Below are 18,795 nucleotides of genomic sequence, written 5' to 3' on the forward strand. Positions count from 1 at the left end.
CTGGCTGGCAGGGCCTGGAGCAGCCTCCTCCTTAAATAGACATCCAGGACTTAGGAGGTGGGCAAGGGGATTTTTCTTGTACGGAGTTTTCTTCTTAGCCGCATTGTCCTGCTGTCCGTTTCCAGAGAGTGTTCCTCTACAGCAGAAGTTAACCCCTAGGGTGAATCAGAGCCGAGGTTTTAGGGAATTCTTCTGGGAACAGTATGTTTTTTACTTTATTCCTCCACACTCCCAATTTTCCCTAACATGAGGCATTTCAAACCCTGCTTAGCTTGCCTCGTTCAAGTTAAACCATCATTTTATTTCCCCATCTCTGTGAAGTTAGGGTTTTGTAAGTTGTTTCTTTTCTGTCCTTGACTTTTAGTGAAAAACGAAAAGATACTTAAATGTAACTTTAAGGATGCATCCTGTTTTTCTTTGCTTTTTCATGTTTTCTCTTTAGTTATCAGAAAGTGACGTGTATGTCACTTTCACTCAAATACAAATTAAAGCTAAAGTTCCTAGGCTTCACCAGCTCTCTTTAGGCTTAAACATTAGATGGTAGCTGAGTTGACTCCACAGGGAGGTGAGCAGGGTGTGAGTGCCAGCAATCTTTTTCTGCAGTTGAGGTGCTGCAAAAGTGAAAGGCATTTCGAGTCTTCCTTGCTTCAAGTTCTTTCACTTGAAGCCTAGGTTTTTTTTTTTTTAAGAGTTTTCGTCCAATACTGGTACTCAGAATGTGTGAGTTTGTTCTGTACAGAGCCTTGGTTAATGTCATTCTCTCATTACTGTCTCTGTGGGTTCCTTGTAAATCCATTATAACTTGTAGAGTTTTGCTTTTGTGTGTGTGTGATTTAAAATAGGACTGGCTGCACTGAGGAAAGGAGGTGTAGCATTGGGGTTGGTGAGGTGCTTCAGGGGGTAAGGGCAATCAACTGGGATTCCCATACCACCAACCACCACCACCACCACCACCACCACCACCACCTCAGCAGGAAGCAACTGACTCCTGCTGCAAGCTGTCCTCTGACCTCTACACACCTGCCAGGGCATGTTCCCCTCCTCCACAGTAAATAAACTTAAAAAAGAAAAGGCGTCATGTTTGAGATAGCAAAATGTTCTTCCCAGCCTAGAAGCTCACTAAAGCAGTCTTTCACTTCTGGGCCTGCCCAGAGCCTGGAGCCTAACCCAGGGCCTTGCTTTTGCTACTCAGGCAGCCTGGGTCTGACTTGATTTTTGTGTGAATGGAATTTTGTGATTTTTGAGAAGAGTTTTTTCTTGTCAACACTCAAGAGGCCACTTTCTTAGAAAAGAACTGTGTGTGATCACTTTTTAAGAATCTTACGGGCTGGCGAGATGGCTCAGTGGTTAAGAGCGCCGACTGCTCTTTCGACAGTCCTGAGTTCAAATCCCAGCAACCACATGGTGGTTCACAACCATCTGTAACGAAATCTGATGCCCTCTTCTGGAGTATCTGAGGACAGCTACAGTGTACTTACATGTAATAAATAAATCTTAAAAAAAAAAAAAAGAATGTTACACAGTTGCACTGGAGATTCTACTTCTTACTCTTAACTTTGACCTTTTGTGAGGCTGTGCTCTTGTGGGATCGAGGCTTCCCCTTTAATCGGGAGGGTTTTTTTTTTTTTTTTTTTTTTTAAACAGTAGTGTACCTGCTAAACTAAGTTTCTCCCTGCCGGCTCGGACTTTGGTCTTGACGTTCCTGGTTTTGTGGAGGTGGTATGGTGAACTTTTTCATACTCGGAGCTTTTTGTTTCATCTTAATTTTTCCCTAGAGAAAGTGCCCAGGAGTGGTTTCACTAGGTCAAGGACTCTTAAGGTTTTATGGCTCTCACAAGCTGTGCCATGCTATTTCTCAGAAGACTCAGTGGGTTCTGGAGCCAAGAAGGCAGCTCTTTGGGGGATGGGCTCTGTGGACTTGTTGGATGCTCTTGGGGATGTTGCATTCAACAAGGCATGTGCTTTCATGGATACGTTTCCTGGTCGTTTCTACTTTTAAAGATTTATTTTTGTATGTATAAGTGCTTTGCCCGTTTGTATGGTATGTGTGCCCAGGGTCCACAGAGACCAGAAGAAGAGGGCCCTTTATTCCCTAGAACTGCAGTGACAGACTGCAGTGAACACCATGTGGTCCTCTGCAAGAGCAGCCAGCCTTTCTAACCCTGAGCCATTCATCCTGTCCCTCTTGATTATGTCTCTTTGAAGTTTTCCAGGATTGTTTTTTATGTGTATGGATGTTTTGTGTGCATGTTTGTAAGTGTCTTCATACTTTACTGATGCCCACAGAGACCAGGAGTGGGCTCTGGATCCCCTGGGATGGAGTTAGGGATAGTTGTGAGGCCACCATGTAGGTGCTAGGTTCCTCTGCAAGAGCAGCCATGCCGGGCTTGGTGCCACATGCCTTTCATCCCAGCCCAAGAGATGGGGCAAGTGAATCTTTGGAACTTGAGGCCAGCCTGGTCTATATAGGGAGTAGACTTACAACAAGTGCTCTTAACCTCTTCAGCCCTTGTATTTGAATTTTACATGAGCTTGCACTGAGACTGTGTATGAAGATGTTTGGGGGTCTGTAGTGTATAATGCCAGTGCAGATCCATGGTTTCTGAAGGAACTGTTCTAAAACTTTCTGGCTGTTAAAAAATTGTTAATCCTTTTTTATTTGTGTTATTAGCTGTTAGTTTATGATCACTTTTGAAAAAAAAAGTTAGCTTGTGGTGAAGCATGGTGGTAGGATTAACTGAAGGAGGTTGAGGCAGGAGGATCATGAGTTACAGGCCAGCCTGGGCTACACATGTACTGTTCAGAGGTGGTGTACACCTTTGATCCTAACACCGGGGAGGCAGACAGGCAGTCTGCTGCTGTACCGAGCAGCCAGGGCTACGCAGAGAAACCCTGTCTTGGAAAAACAAGTTTAATTTGTTTATGCATACCTCTTGTCTGTCTGGTGCCTGTGGAGGTCAGAAGAGGAGGCCAGATGCCCTAGAGCTGTAGTTATGGACGGTCATTGGGCCACTGTGTGGATGCTGGGAACTGAGCCCAGGTCCTCTGCAAGAGCGGCCAGTGCTCTTAACTGCTGAGCTACCTGTCCACAACCATGCCTTTATTTTTTGAGTTCAGATCTTTTGTATCCGATTGTTCTTGTCCTTGAAACTTTGGTGTGCCTGCCCAACCCCCTCCCAACTGTTGGGATTGTAAGTGTGCACCTGCCTACTTTATGCAGTGTTGGGGTGGTCATTCAGAGCTTGTCTGCATGCTAGGCACACGTTGTAGCTACATCCTCAGCTCCTAGTTAGTGACTGCACTGGGAGTCATCATGGGTTAATTCATATCCCTGCCTTCCTTTCCTCTTTATTGGGTTTAGTGGTTCGAGGGGCAGCATCTACTTTGTAGACCAGGCTGCTCAAAATTTTGTTTGCTTTCTTTGTTTTGAGACAAATTTGTAGCCTTGGGCTTAAAGGCTTGTATCTGTCACTCCTGGCTTATAGGCTTAGACATTTTTTTAAATTTACTTTTTAAAATTTATGTGTGTATATGTGAGCTTGTGTGGTTGTGTACCACATGTGTGCAGGAGCCCTGAGGAAAACCAGACCAGGGCACTGAGTTGGAGATGGAGGCAGTTGTGAGCTGCCATGTGGGTACTGTGGACTGAACCTGTGTCGTCTTCTGGGATAGGTAAGCATTTGTAAGGAAGGAGTCAGCTCTCAAGTGTGACTTGTAGCTTTTGTTTTTGTTTTTGTATTCTTTTTCAGACAGGGTCTCTTACACAATTGTGACAATCCTGAAAGTCACTGTGTAGTCCCGGCTGGTCTCCTAATTCAGAGAGATCTACCTGTCTCTGCCTTCTCAGGTGCACTCTCAAGCCTGGGTTAGTTTTGGATTTTTAGTTGTTGTTGTTGTTTTTGACAGGGTTTCTTTGTGTAATAGCCCTGCTGTCCTGGAACTTGCTTTGCAGTCTAGGCTGATCTCTAAGAGATAGACCTGAGTGCTGGGATTAGAGGCATGGGCCACCATTGCCTGGCTTGCCTGGAACTCCTTGAAGCATGCATCTTCTTGCCCCTGCCTCAGGCACCATGGCAGGCTCCCACACTTACTTTAAAAAAAAAAAATGTAGCCTAGGCTGGCTCACAAGCACATTTGGGATTTCAGGTGTGTACCACCATCCTCTACACTTCACACTTTAAACACCTTTTTTTTTTCTTTAAAATTACATTTGCAGGGCCTGGAGAAATGGTTTAGTGGTTAAGAGCACTGGCCACTCTTCCAGTGGACTGGGGTTAAGCTCCAAGCACCTACAAGACAGCTCGCAACTGTCTGTAACTCCTGTTCCAGGGATCTGACTCCCTTACACATGCAGGCAAGACACCAGCATACATAAAATACAAAATAAATTACATTTTGAGAGAGAGAGAGAGAATACATGAATGTGTGTGTGTGTGTTGGTAAATTTCACAGTTGTGTGATTGAAGATCCCAGGACAACTTGGAGGAGCTGGTTGTGGGCCAGCGAGATGGAATCCAGGTTACCTGCCAGATGCCAGACCGGGGGCAAATGCCTTTCTCTTTAAGCCTTCTTACCAACCCTCTCACTTTTTAAGAACTTTCTCTGCTTTAATCCCAGCATTTAGGAGGCAGAGGCAGGTGGATCTCTGAGTTCACGGCCAGCCTGGTCTACAGAGTTCCAGGACAGCCAGGGCTACACAGAGAAACCTCATCTTGGAAAAACAAAACAAAAAACCCCCCACCAAAACACAAAGAATGTTCTCTGATTTCTCAGTTTTGTTTTTTCAGTTTTTTTATGGCTTTAATCTCTAAAGTCATTGCATCTTAGAAATTGTTCATCTCACTTCCATTAAATGTCAGAGATATCTCCATAAGTTCATATCCCTCAAGTGCTTACAGCACCACACAGCATACATTGTTGAGTATCTGTCTGTAAGGCAGTGTTGAGTTCTTTCCATGTACTAATGACTAAACCAAAAATATTTCCTCTCCTGGAGTTTACATTCCTCTTTTGAGCCTTGAAGTTAGCGCCATGTGTGGCCCCGACTGTCCTGTGTCATCCCTGTCTTCTGGGGATTTCGGGTGTGGACACCACACCTATTTTGCCTTGACCGAGAGGCAGGCAGCCTTAGACAGTGCACCAGTGGCCTGGGATTAGAGGAAGCAGATTAAGGGCTGGAGAGTTTGAGGAAGTGATGGATGCAAATTTAAGTGGATTAGCGGAGCCTCCTTGAAGAGGTAACAGTGGAGGGTCAGGTCCTCCAGCCTTAAATCTTGGTTGCAGTTCATAAAGTTAAAACTGGCTCATTTTGTCATCTTTTGAAGTGATATTAATAGTTGTTTGATTATGCCAATCTGAAGTTAGCAGAAATTAATACTTAGATCATTACAGATAAACTACTAAAGTAAAGAGACATGTTTTTGCTGTTCTTTTGGATGTATATATTTTACTGGGTTTATCCAAATATGTGGAAATTAGTTACCTGTGTTTGAAAGAAACAATGTTGGGGCTGCTTTGAGTTCTGCATGCTAAAGTCTAGCAATAGAGACAGTTATGGGATCAGGCATGGTGGTCTTGCTTTGTCTAAATGTGAACTTGGGGTTTTTGTTTCTCTAATTAAACAGTTGCAGTTTTACACAGGGTTTGGGAACTTACCATCCTGATTAAGAGCCACATGATGCAGATTAAAGAACATCTCATTCTTTTTGTTCTAACCAGCTTCATCTGTATTGGAACTTCATTCTAGTATAGCGCTGGGTGCATGCACACGCACTGTCTTTAGAGACTTTTCCCTTGAATTGTAATGTTCTATTTTGGCTAGGTCGAAATTGCTTTTAGTATTATATAGTGTTGAGCGGGTACAAAAGTCTATTTTTATAGTTATTTGAAGTGATGGTGACAGCTTCAGTGGAGATGTAAATGGAATTTATTAGGCTAACCTGCTGCTGGAGTTTTTGAATTGGAAATGCATGGGGGAGGGATGTAGCTCAGTGGTAGAGGGTTTGCCTAGTATTCAAGAGGCCCTAGATTGAATACTACCTTCTGTCAAGAAAGAAAAACAAACAGCAACATTGATTTGAAGTTGCCTTGAAAAAAAATTAAAAATACATGGGTGAGTGAGTTTGAGGACAGCCTGGTGTACATAGTGAATTCCCAGCCAGCTAGGGCTGCATAGCTAGACCCTGTCTTGGAAAGGTGGGGTGGGGTGAGGGAATGAGCAGTGATAAGAGTGCTTGTGTGTTTGGAATGGGTGTTGGGGGGCCATCACTGTAAGGGGTGCAGTTGCCTGTTTTGGATTGTGACCCTGAGTGACAAGCCCCGTGCTACTCGCTTGCCTCTGCTTTCTTAGTTGTCAGACACAGAGTGTGCTTTCAGGAAACTGCCCATCGATGGGTAGGAAGCTTGGAGTTGTTGGTGAAGCCTAGAACAATAAGGACACTTTTGAATCCATACCTTAAAACTAGTGCCACATGATGGAAAATGTGATTATTTATTTAGGGACAAGGCCTTTGCCAAGGCTTGTCTAGAATCTGTGGTTCTCCTACTTTAGTTTCCTGACTATTGGGATATAGCAGGAGCCATCATACCTAAATGCTCTTAAGTGGGAAGAGAGCCTCATACTTTTGAATAGTGTGCTGCACTTCTTCATGAGGGGTGTGTGTGTATGTGTTTCTTGAAGCACACATTTAGTTCTATAGGTGCTTGTGCCAAAAGCTGCCTTCCTGTTTAAAACAATTGAGATCCTGTAGTTGTATATATGCTATGTCTGAGAAATGTTTGGAAAAATAGACATGTGAAATATGGTATATAATATATATATATATATATATATATATATATATGACACAGTCTGTGATAGAGATGAACACTGTCCTGGAGGCAGAACAAATTTATTTATGAGATAAGTAAGCTGAGTATTCACTTATTTATAGATGGGGTTGTTTTTTTGCCTTATAATTGGAACTTTTAGGTTACTTCCAGAAAAGCAAAATATTGACAGGCATGTTGGTGCAAGCTTTTAATTCTTGGATTCGAGAGACAGGCAAGTAGTCTCTTTATTTTGAGGCTAAGTTCTAGGCCAGGCAAAGCTACAAAATGAGAATCTCAAATAATAAAATCTCACTGGGAAGCAAAGTCAAATACTGAGAGTTTTTCTTTTCCTTTATTAAGATAACCAACATTACAGGTTCATATAGGATACAAACAGAGATATGGCACATAGGTTTTTTTTCTTCCCTCAAGGTAAGGTTTAGCCTTGGCTGTACTGGACCTAAAAATACTTTTAGGTTATTTTATGTATTTACAAGTGTTTTTACCTACATGTATATATGTGCACCGGGTGCATGCTTGTTGCCTTTGGAGGTCAGAAGAAGGCATTAAGTACTCTGAGAATGGAGTTACATAGCCACCATATGGGTGCTGGGAAGACCAGCTAGTGCTTTTTACCACTGAGTCATCTCTCCAGCCTCTTGTTTTAATTTTTTATTGGTGCACATTTCTTCAGCCTCTTGCTTTAATTTTTTTAGTGGAACCTTTGTGTTTCTGGGAGTAATGTATATGAATGCAGTTTTCCTGGAGGCCAGAAGGTGGTGTCAGGCCCCCTGGAGCTGAAGTTAAAGGCTGTGTGTGAGCTGATCACCTTGGGTGCTGGGAATTAAATTTAGGTCCTCTGCAAGAGCACTCACTGGGTGCTCCTAACTGCTGAGCCATCACTCTAGCCTCATAGATTAGATTTTGAGTTCAGTAGTTTGTATCTTAAAGATTTTTTTTTTCTTGAGATGATAGAATTTAGAGTATGGAAAAAGAAGAGGAAAAAAAAATCTTTCAAAATAGAAAGAGCTAAACCTTTCAGCTTTGGGAGATTGGGCGGCTTGCCAAAAGCAACTGTTGTTGATTGTTTTTAATTCTGCCCCTCCCTTCCATAAATGCAGACAGATAAACAAGATGGTGGGGGGGCTGTGCGGGCAACCCACTAGAGCAGTGCTCGCCCAGCTCGTGTTAGACTCTGGGTTAGATTTCTGCCCAGCACCACAGAAAAGAAAACGAAAGGGAAAACACAGATTGGAGTTTGGCTCACTTAAATAAGTTCCTCACTTGTTTTTTGTTTTGTTTTGTTTTTTCGAGACAGGGTTTCTCTGTGTAGCCTTGGCTGTCCTGGAACTCACTCTGTAGACCAGGCTGGCCTCGAACTCAGAAATCCACCTGCCTCTGCCTCCCAAGTGCTGGGATTAAAGGCGTGTGCCACCACGCCCGGCTTTCCTTGCTTGTTTTTAGTTTGTATAATTCTGCATAAATGTAATGTGACGTCTACTTAAATGTTTGTCTTTTAAAGGGCAGGGTCTCACATCCTAGGCTGGCCTGACACTTGGTATGACCTATCCTAAGGGAAACGTTTTTTTTTTATTCAGTGCTTCTAGGTTGCCAGTGAATCAAAAAGCAGAACTTTCAGGAGCAAATGTCATTGAGAGCAATGACAAACAGTGTGAGAGGAGGTTGAGAAACTGCAGGCTTGTAGTCAGTCAGGAGACCTTAGAAAGCACACCCTGCGGGTGTTTGACTGAGTTGATGACCCTGGGCCTTAGGCCCTAGGGCGTTACTGCCTTACAGCACAGTGTAGTTAACATGCTCACAGTGGTGACTCATAGTTTAAATTATTTTTAATAGCTTTCAAAGAAGTATTTTTCAAACTGCAGGTCATAATTGATTAGATTATGAAATCTTTTTAGTTAAAGTGGTCTTGGTTGAGGTGGAGGGTATTCCTCACTGTGCAGCTCTGGTTAGGTTGCAGTTTGCTATGTTGACTAGGCTGGCCTCTGACAGATGTGCCTGCCTTTGCCTCCCGAGTGCTGGAATTAAAGGTACGAGCCAGAATGTCTGGCCCTACATTTTTCTGTTTTTGTAACCCACTGAGTCCAGTTGGTGTTGTCTGTTGAGATGTAGGTGGATACTGGCTTGCTCTTGTAAAGGTCTTGTGCAAGTGATTGTAGCTGCAGTGATCTCTCGAGTGCAAGGACCATGTTGTATTCAGAAGACAGCATTTAAAACACTTCTCCCCATCCCCTGCTTCTTATCTTCTTTCTGCCCCTATTTCATGGTGTTGCTTGAAGCCTGAGACCAGGCTCTAGGTGTCCTACTTAGGCCAAGCACTCTGCACTCACTTATTTTCAGCTTCTGACCAGGTGTGAGTCTCTGCAGTAACTACTGGCCACTGCAGAATGAATATTTGCCTGTCAAAGTTGAAAGTAGCTCTGACTTTTGGGTATAAGCTGCAGTATTTAGAAGGCAGTTGGACTACAAGTCACTTGGCAGAACAACAGTTACATTCTTCTGTATGGCTATGCCCTCCTTAGCCATTGGCTTTGATCAGGTTTACATCATCACAGTGTGAGTAGTTTTCTGGTGCAGTAGTTGAGGCTAGAGACCGATTCACCTCCTCTTAACTCAGTTAAGCTGTGAGGGCTGCAGCTTTGTTGTTTGATTGTATCTCTTGGCACAGAGAAGGTGATTGTCTGTTTGTGTGAAGGCTCAGTTTCTGTGTCTAGTAAGAAGTGTTTCTTAGGGTTTTCATAAGGAGCACAAGTAGGGTGGGGGTGTAGGCCTGTGGTGGAGTGCATGTGCTGCCTTCATCCCTGGCACCCCACACAAAAAGTGAGGCACTGAATTCTGTTTACCTTCTGTCTTGTCAATTCCTTACCTGGCCCTCCAAAAGTCACACAGATTTGAAGCTGGAAGGTTCTGGTGGTTTTTAGTACTCAGTTCTATTTACAGGTGAAGAAACTAAGGGCAATGATATTTGCTAAGTCTCATGTTGGGCTGCATAACTGATGTTAGAATGAGGTCCACCCCCTGATCCCCCAAACCTAATTAATTAATTAGGCTACTCCAGGACCTCACATGCTAAACCCGTGTTCCATCCCTCCTCCCATACATGTTTCTTAGCATGTTTCCTGCTTTTCTTGTTCTAAGTATTCCAGCTTACTCCAGAGCCTTAGGAATCATTACAGCCACATTCTTTGGAGAGACTTAAGTGGTTTTCATTCTTGCCTGAGTCAAATCCAGACCATTCTCTTTGGTAGTGAGTTCCTCCATAGGTGGAACACACAGTATTCATTCAGCATGAGCTAAAGTCTGTTGCTCTTGAGTTTGTCTTCTTTTTTTTGTTTGTTTTGTTTTTCAAGATAGGGTTTCTCTGTGTAGCCCTGGCTGTCCTGGAACTCACTTTGTAGACCAGGCTGGCCTCGAACTCAGAAATCCACTTGCCTCTGCCTCCCAAGTGCTGGGATTAAAGGTGTGCGCCACCACGCCCAGCTGAGTTTGTCTTCTTAAATGTAGTCTTCGTAGGCTTTCCCCCAGTTCAGTTACACAGTCTCATTGAAGGAGAAAGGGCCAGTTCCTGTGTCCGTGCTTCTCTGGGAGGTTTAGTTCAGGTGGCGTCAGTGCCCAGTGCCTTGCATTAACAGCCTCTCCATCTGGGGGCTTCAACTTAACAGTGAGTGCTGAGATAAGAGCAAAGTCACACCTGCAGTAGAAGAGGGTTAATGCCACTAACCAAAACAGATAGGTGGCTGTGCCGCTAATGAGCAAATTTAATCATACCCACCCACCACTGTTGTTTTAAAAATGTGTATGTGCTTGAACTCAGCTTATTGTCAGTGTTGTCATACTCAGGTGCAGCCACAGCACACACTGACGGTGTTACAGAAGGGAGCAGTTACTGCTGCAAATGCAGGTTTTTTTTTTTTTTTTTAAAGATTTTTTAAAATCTTATTTTTATTTTTTGAGATGGGCCTATGAAGTCCTGGCTGTCTTGGAACCTGTTGTGTAGACCAGGCTGGCCTCAAATTTACAGAGATCCTTCTACTTTCTCCCTCAGTGTAAAAAGATTAATTTTTTTTTTTAAATTTGTGTGTCTGTTTGGGGGTACCATTAGAGCCCAGAAGAGGATGTTGCATCACCTGGCAGTTGTGAGTCCTGGGAATTGAACCCAGGTCTTTTGCAAGAGCAGCTATTGCTCTTAAACTCCGGGGTCATCTTTCTCATCCCAAGAGTAATATTTAGATAGTGAACAATGAAGTGATTGATGGTGCAAGGCAGGACCTTGGGGAAGTTAGTTAGAGTCTTAGTTTTTGAGGCAGGGTCTCTAACTGTGGTTCTCCCAGTAATTTTCCCGTCTCGCCCTCCCAATTACATATGTGAGCCACCATGCAGATTTAGCTTTTAAATACTACTCCCCTTGCCTCCAGTAATGGGGATAGGGACCAGAGAGTGTGCTCCACCATGGAGCTGCACTAGCCTCCACCTAGCAGAGTAATTTAAAGTGAAGACTTTTGTAGCTAACCTGTGACTGCTGACCTTTGTTACCCCCAGCCTAGTGTGTGAGCTTTCTAGTTGTGATTGCCCTGCCAGCACCTTGTGTGCTAGCCCTGCCCTTATTTAGTAAGGGCTGCTGTGCAGTGGCCTTCCAGTGCATTTCTCTGGAGAGATGGCTGTGCTTAAGAGTCTTCTAGAGGACCTGGGCTTAACGCCTAGCACCTACATGGTGGCTGACAACTGTCTGTAATTCCAGTTCCAGAGGATCCAATACCCTCTTCTGGCCTACACTGCATGCATGTTGTGCACATATGTATATGATGGTAAAAACACCCATACACATGAAAATAAAACTTAAAAAAAATGTACTTCCCTAATGCCCAGTAATAGTGTGCATCTTTGTGCTTATTTATAAGCCTTTTTTTGTATCATCTCTGATTGAGACCAGCTTGCATTAGAGCGGGGACACAGCCCTATAAAACTTATGTGGTTTGTAACTGGTTAGTTATTGACTGGTCGTGGTTTCACTGTGGAAATCATGTGTTAAAGTCCTCTCTGCGTAGTTTGTGTTTCCCAGAAATTACTTGTGCCAGGCTTGAGGACAGTAGTGGACAGGTGAGACCCAGGTCTCTCCTTTGAGCTCCCACATTGGTGCAGACAGCAGAAGTAGTTCAGATGCCTACCTGTCTATGGTATTCAGGCACTTGAGCTAGTGTGTTGTCTTATTGAACTCTTAGACAGCTTAGGCTACATAGTGGGGGTCTCACTTTAAACCCCTAAGAAGGGTCTAGCATATGGCTCTGGTAAAGGCACTTAACCTCAAAGTTTGGCGATCTGACTTAAATCTGTAAACCCATTCCTGCAGGTTGCTTTCTGGCCTCTGTACACATACTGTGACAAGTATACTTCCCCTCAATAAATATATGTAATAAATCTATTTTTTTGGGGGTGGGGGTGGGCTGGAGAGATGGACCAGCAGTTAAGAGCACTGGCTGCCCTTCCAGAAGACACAGGTTTGGTTCCCAGCAGCCCCACAGTGGTTCACAACTACCTGTGACTCCAGTTCCAGGGGATCTCATATCTTCTGGGCAATCCACATACATGGTGCACAGACAAAACACCCATTCACATAAATGTAATTGAGAAAAATTTTTTGAAAAAGTTCCTTAAAATGTTGAAAAATAGGAATGGAAGACAGAATAAATTCTTCATTTACAGATGCTTTTTTTTTTTTTTAAAGATTTATTTATTTATTTATTTTTTATATGTAAGTACACTCTAGCTGTCTTCAGGGGCATCAGATCTCATTATGGGTGGTTGTGAGCCACCATGTGGTTGCTGGGATTTGAACTTAGGACCTTCGGAAGAGCAGTTGGGTGCTCTTACCCACTGAGCCATCTCACCAGCCCGCTTTTTTTTTTTTTAAAGATTTATTTATTTATTATATGTAAGTACACTGTAGCTGTCTTCAGACACTCCAGAAGAGGGAGCCAGATCTCATTACGGGTGGTTGTGAGCCACCATGTGGTTGCTGGGATTTGAACTCCGGACCTTCGGAAGAGCAGTCAGGTGCTCTTACCCACTGAGCCATCTCACCAGCCCCTACAGATACTTTTTAAAAAAGATTTATTTATTTTATGTATATATGAGTACACTGTAGCTATATAGATGGTTGTGAGCCTTTGTGTGGTTGTTGGGAATTGAATTTAGGATCTCTGCTTGCTTGGTTGGCCCCACTCACTTGCTCAGGCCCAAAGATTTATTTATTATTATAAATATGTATACTGTAGCAGGGTGCAAGACCTCATTACAGATTGTTGTGAGCCACTATGTGGTAGCCAGGATTTGAACTCAGGACCTACAGAAGAACAGTCAATGCTCTTACCCGCTGAGCCATCTCTCCAGCCCCAGATACGGTTTCATGTGTAAAAGATCCTAAGGATTCCACCCCAGAATCCTTTGGCACTAAAGAATATTCTCAGCAGAGTGACAGGATGTAAAATTAACATAAAGATCTGTAGCCTTCCCTCCTGTATACTAGTGACAAACTTCTTCTCATGAAGAAGTCAGGGAAACTTCCATTCACCTTCAAAAACAAGGTCGGATCTGTCCAGACCTCACTGTTGATACTTAGTGCCTGTTTTCTTTTCTCTGTAAATCATGTTCTAAAGTGCTCACGTTGATGTCTAGCACGTATCAGATGTTCAGATCTTTTTTTTTTTTTGTGTTTTGTTGTTATTGTTGTTTTTTGGTTTTTCGAGACAGGGTTTCTCTGTGTAGCCCTGGCTGTCCTGACACTCACTCTGTAGACCAGGCTGGCCTCAAACTCAGAAATTCGCCTGCCTCTGCCTTCCAAGTGCTGGGATTAAAGGCGTGCACCACCACGCCCGGCTGTTTCACTATCTCTTAGAGTACAGTTATATGTCCCCACCAAGCATGGATTCATTTTGTACCTTTGTATCAGTTAGACCAGGATTCTTTAAAAAGATGAATGGAGGTTTGCTTCTCTTTCCAGGTTGTCCAGTGCAGCAGAAAAGGAGGGTGGGCACACAAATACTGTGAACTGTTAGCCCTGCTGTGGACTGGAATGACTTCCTTTTCAGACAGGGTCTTACTTTGTAGCTCGGGCTGTCCTGGAACTCACAAGTGCTGGGATTAAAAGCGTGTACCACCATACCCAGCTGAGTAAGTCAGCTTCCTCCACACCTCTCTTCACAAGACAGGTTTTCTTTGTGTAGCTCTAGCTGTCCTGAGACTCTGCAGTCTAGACAGGCCTCAAACTGAGGTCTTCCGTCTTCTGCTGGGATTAAGGGTGTGCACCACTATTTCTTGTCACTCACATGTAAAAGTCGAGCAATTAAAGGACCCTTCTGTACCCTTCAGCCAGTTGTAGCAGCAGTCAGTCTTCTACTTCAGCTGTAATTCCATCTGTCATGGTGTTTTGAAGGGCATTAATTTTTTTCATGAGGCATAAGCTATTACTTATGACCAGTGGGTGAAACAGTGGAAGAGACTTGAGGTTACTACGTAAAGCATTCTTGGTGCAGGCTGGAGGAGCAAATGCCTCCATCAGCCTTCCTGTCTGGAGAAGTTGAAGGAAAACCTTATGCTTTATAAGTACAGTATGGGGGCTGATACCCACACAGGGTTAGTTCAGTTAAAAATGGAGCTGTCAGAAAGTAAAGCCGTGGAAAGCCTGCAAATTGGACAAAATAGAGTGGAAGAAGAGAACTCACTCCCATAAGTTGTCTTCTGACCACCACACATGTGCCATGGTAACCCCTCCCCCTTTATATACTAAATTCAAATGTGATTTTTTTTTTTAAAGGGCTGCCGAGATGGCTACAGCTGGTAAGGAAAGGTGCTTACTGCCTGAAGCCCTGAGTGGGTTCCAGGCAGGACCCACATGGTGGGAGAGGAGAACAGACTGCAAATTACCCTCTGACCTCCATGTGCACCCCTGTACACACGCATGAACACATATGAGTGTTTGATTTTTTTCAAGATGGGGTTTCTGTGAATAGCCTAGGCTCTCTTGGGACTCACTCTGTAGATCAGGCTGCTCTCAAACTTGGAGATCAGCCTGCTTCTGCCTTCTGAGTGCTGGGGAAGTTAAATACCATCCCAGCTAAATACATGTATTTAAGAAAAAAGAAATAAGGGCTTAGTAGTTGAGAGCATTGGATGTTCTTCCAGAGGACTCAAGTTCAATTCCCTGGTGCCCCCATGACAGCTCACAACTATCTTTAACTAATGCATTGTGGTACACAGATACAGGCAAAACACCCATATATATACAAAAAGCAGCTCAGGATGAGAGTAACTGAAATGTTCACGTTACAATAGCTAAGTCATGCCAGCCTCGTCTCCAGTACTCACTGCTGCTTGTGCCAGTGGTTGTCATATTTATTGAACAGTGTGTGGTGTGACATTTCCATCATCATGGTTTCTGTTGGGACAGCACTGGGTCTGTTCTTATCCCCTGGGTGTCAAGAATCTTGTGCTATCTGCCCCTTGTAAATCCTTACCTCCTGATAGAACCCCTTTCCTCCCCCTGTGTTATAGATCTTCACATGGAGAGAACTTGTTTAATAAAGTTTAGTTATAGGGTTACTCTTTAATAATAAACTCAAAGTGGGAAGAGCAAAGTGACTCAGCTCAAGTTAACTGAAAGTGCTCTGATTAGATTTTTATGATGTACTCAGTTGCTTCTTTCCTGTGTGTGTGTGTTCATGTGTGTGTGGGTACTTGTGCTCAGGTGAAGGTCACAACAATGTTGAGTGTTGCTTACATTCTTAGAGAGCTTAGAGACAGGGTCTATCAGTCATTGTCCATTGTAGGACTGTCACCAGCCTGCATTTCTTCGCTGCTGGCATTAAAGTCATGTCATCATGCCCAACTTTTTATATGGGTTCTGATATCCAAACTTGAGTCTTTTGCTTGTAGGGTAAGTACTTTATAAATGAGCCACTTCCCCAGCCCTGCCTTTCCTTGTAACTGCTACATACAGTTTTCTTTATAGGAAGGAGAATTTGAGTTTGTCAATACTTGTCATGATTCACATAAACTATATTGTAGACTTTATTTAACAATTCAAAATATGCTCAGCCCTCTACAGATCAGAAATTCTTAGAAGTCAGGCTGGACCTGGTTGTGCGTTTATGTAATCCTCGCTCTTGAGAGGCTGAGGCAGGAGGATCACCAAGGCTTTAACTACTCTTTGGGCTGCATAGTGAGTTTGAAGCTTCTCCAGACTAGGTAGTGAGATCCATGTCAAACAGAAAGTATGAAAGACACCTGTCCTTCCAAGTGCTTGGATGCTGAGGTCAGATGAGCTGAGCTTTGTGAGTTTGAGATGAACCTGAGTTACACAGTAAGCCAGCCCCGTGTCCAAAACCATGCGTATTGAATATGTGCTGCTCTCTAAGCAGTCCAGTGGGAGCACTGCATAGATTTCAACTGCTAGGTCTACTTAGGCTTGCTTAGAGTGTATGGGCAATGTCTATAGGCCATGTACAAATGCGGCCCCATTCACTCCCACTTACTCAGTGCGTGCATGCATGAGTGTGAGTGTCTAGGTTAGAAGTCCAGGTAGGCCCTCGGGTAGTTGATGTCCCCCCCCACCCCCAGCTGTAAGTTCCAGGGAGTAATCCTGACCAAAGTCTGTCTTGGTTAGTATTTAAGAAACTTGCTTCAAATTTGGCTTAAAAAGAAAAAGTTGGTACTTAGGAGGTAAAGGCAGGTGGATCTCTCTGAGTTCGAAGCCAGCCTTAATCTACAAAGCAAGTGCCCAGGAGGCCAGGATTGATACACAGAGAAACCCTGTCTTGGAAAGAAAAAAAGCATGATTCTGTAGCTCAGGCAGGTCTTGCTTGAACTATGGTCATGAAGTGCCGTATCCAGGAGTACATGGGGTTTCACATAGCTGAGTGTAAGTAGGTAGAGCAGCAGAGTCTAAAGGTTTACACTAGCTTGTATTGTGCAGTTACCTTTTGACCTTCTGTGGGTTTGCATGTGTGATTATGTGTGTATGTGTTGGGTTTGGGGGTTGGTATTTGTAGGCCAGAGACTGATGTCAGCTGACATTGTCTCTCATTGAGCCTAGAGCTAACAAGTTGGCTGGTCTGGTTGGCCAGTGAGTTCTGGAATATGCCTTTCTGCTTCCTCAGTACTGGGTATACAGATTGATGCCACTATGCCTGGCTTTTGGCTTTTATGTGGGTGCTAGGTATCAGGAATCAGGCTCCCATATATTTTGTGGCAAGCACTTTATCTAGTGAAAACAAACCTGGATCCTTAGCTCCTTTTTTGTTTGTGTTGGAGTCAAGGAGGAAGAATAAATTAGCATTTATTTAGTGTTTGTTTCAACCCTAAAGAGTGTTTGTTTCTGGCTCTTTTGGGCCAGGTGGTGGCGCACGCCTTTAATCACAGCACTCGGGAGGCAGAGGCAGGCAGATCTCTGTGAGTTCGAGACCAGCCTGGTCTACAGAGTTTCTGGACAGCCAGGGATACACAGAGAAATCCTGTCTGGAGAAAACAACAAAACCAAACAAAAGAGATTCTACTCTGCTAGCAATATATTAAGAACTTCTTTAGTGCATAATGTATGTGCACACATGTGTGCTGGCAGGCCACATTCGATGTCTAGCTCTGTAACTCTGATTTACTCCTTTGAGGCAAGCTCTCAGGAAACCTGGAGCTAGGCTGGCAGTGGACAATACCCAGTGACCTTCCTCATAGCGATAGGGGTTGCAGCTCTGTAGAAATCAGTGGTGTAGATTGAACAGTAAATCAGCTCCCCAACGTCACAAGTTTTGTGAGAATGCCTTTTTTCGATTAAAAAAGTTTTTTTAGACGGTCTTTGTATAGCCTTGGAACTTATTATGTAGAACAGGCAGAACTCAGTTTCCCCTACCTACAGAGTTCCCCTTACCTCTGCCTCCTAAATGCTGGGAATAATGGTATATGCCACCATGCCTGGCTTTTTAGGTTTGCTAATCTGTGTTGTCCCACAAGTTTTTTAGTTATTTCTTGCCTTGTTTCAGATGCTTGTTGAGCTCCTTTAGTGAATTTCTGTCAGTTACGCTTTTCATCTTCAAATTTTTTTTTCCTTTTTAAAAAATTATGCATATTTCTGTGTATGCACACACACGTGTGTGTGTGTGTGTGAGAGCATGTGTGTTAGGCTGGGGCCCTCAGATGCCAGAAAGATGGTGTTGGATCTCTTGGTTGGTGGAGTTATAGATGGTTGTGAGTTGCCAAGTAGGTTCTGGGAATTGAACTCAGAGCCTTTTGAAGGGCAGCTTGTGCTACTGTTGAGCCATCTTTTCAGCTCATGTATTAAGTCAATCAACTAATTCATTTAGTATTCATTTTATGGCAGGGTTCTCACTATGGTTGGCCTGGAACCAGGCTGGCCTTGAACACACAGAGATCCTCTAGACTCTGCCTTCCAAGCACTGGGGTTAAGTGCATGAATACCTGCTTCCCTTACTACTTTATTGTTATTGTGTGTACGTTTGTATGAGTGAGGGCAGGCAGGTGCTAAGAAGTGTTTGAAGTGATTAGGACCATTGGTAGTAGGTTCTTCTGTTCGTACCTGGGTTCAAACTCAGGTCATCGGGTTCATGAGGATTGATTTTACCCACTGGACCATCTCACTGCCAGGGATTTCTTTTCTTTTCTTTGCCCAAGGCCATGCATTCACCAGGTTAGCACTGTAACATAGTTGAAGCCCTGCTGTCTCCAGTGACTTCTCTTTATGTAGCTTTTTGATGCTGCATGGTAAGTTAGCACACTGTCCCTGCTGCTGGTCCTGTTTGTAATGACTGCTTTTAGTTTTGGAGTCAGAGTCTTTCTATTGTGTGTATTCACTGCTGCCTGGTGGCTCTTCCTGCCTCAGCCTCCCAAACTCAGGCATTGTAGCTGGGGGCGGACTGCCTGGCTACTTGTAGTTTTACTTTTTAAACTGTATTTTGGGTCACA

General features: G+C 43.7%; 1 protein-coding gene across 37 annotated transcripts in view; it reads left to right on the forward strand.

The window, feature by feature from the left end:
• The window catches only part of Atxn2 (ataxin 2), a 103,342-nt gene that overhangs the window by 1,882 nt on the left and 82,665 nt on the right, over nt 1–18,795 (forward strand). The window lies entirely within an intron of this gene.

Source organism: Mus musculus, chromosome 5 (assembly GCF_000001635.26).
Source record: "Mus musculus strain C57BL/6J chromosome 5, GRCm38.p6 C57BL/6J".
NCBI classification, from domain to species: domain Eukaryota; kingdom Metazoa; phylum Chordata; class Mammalia; order Rodentia; family Muridae; genus Mus; species Mus musculus.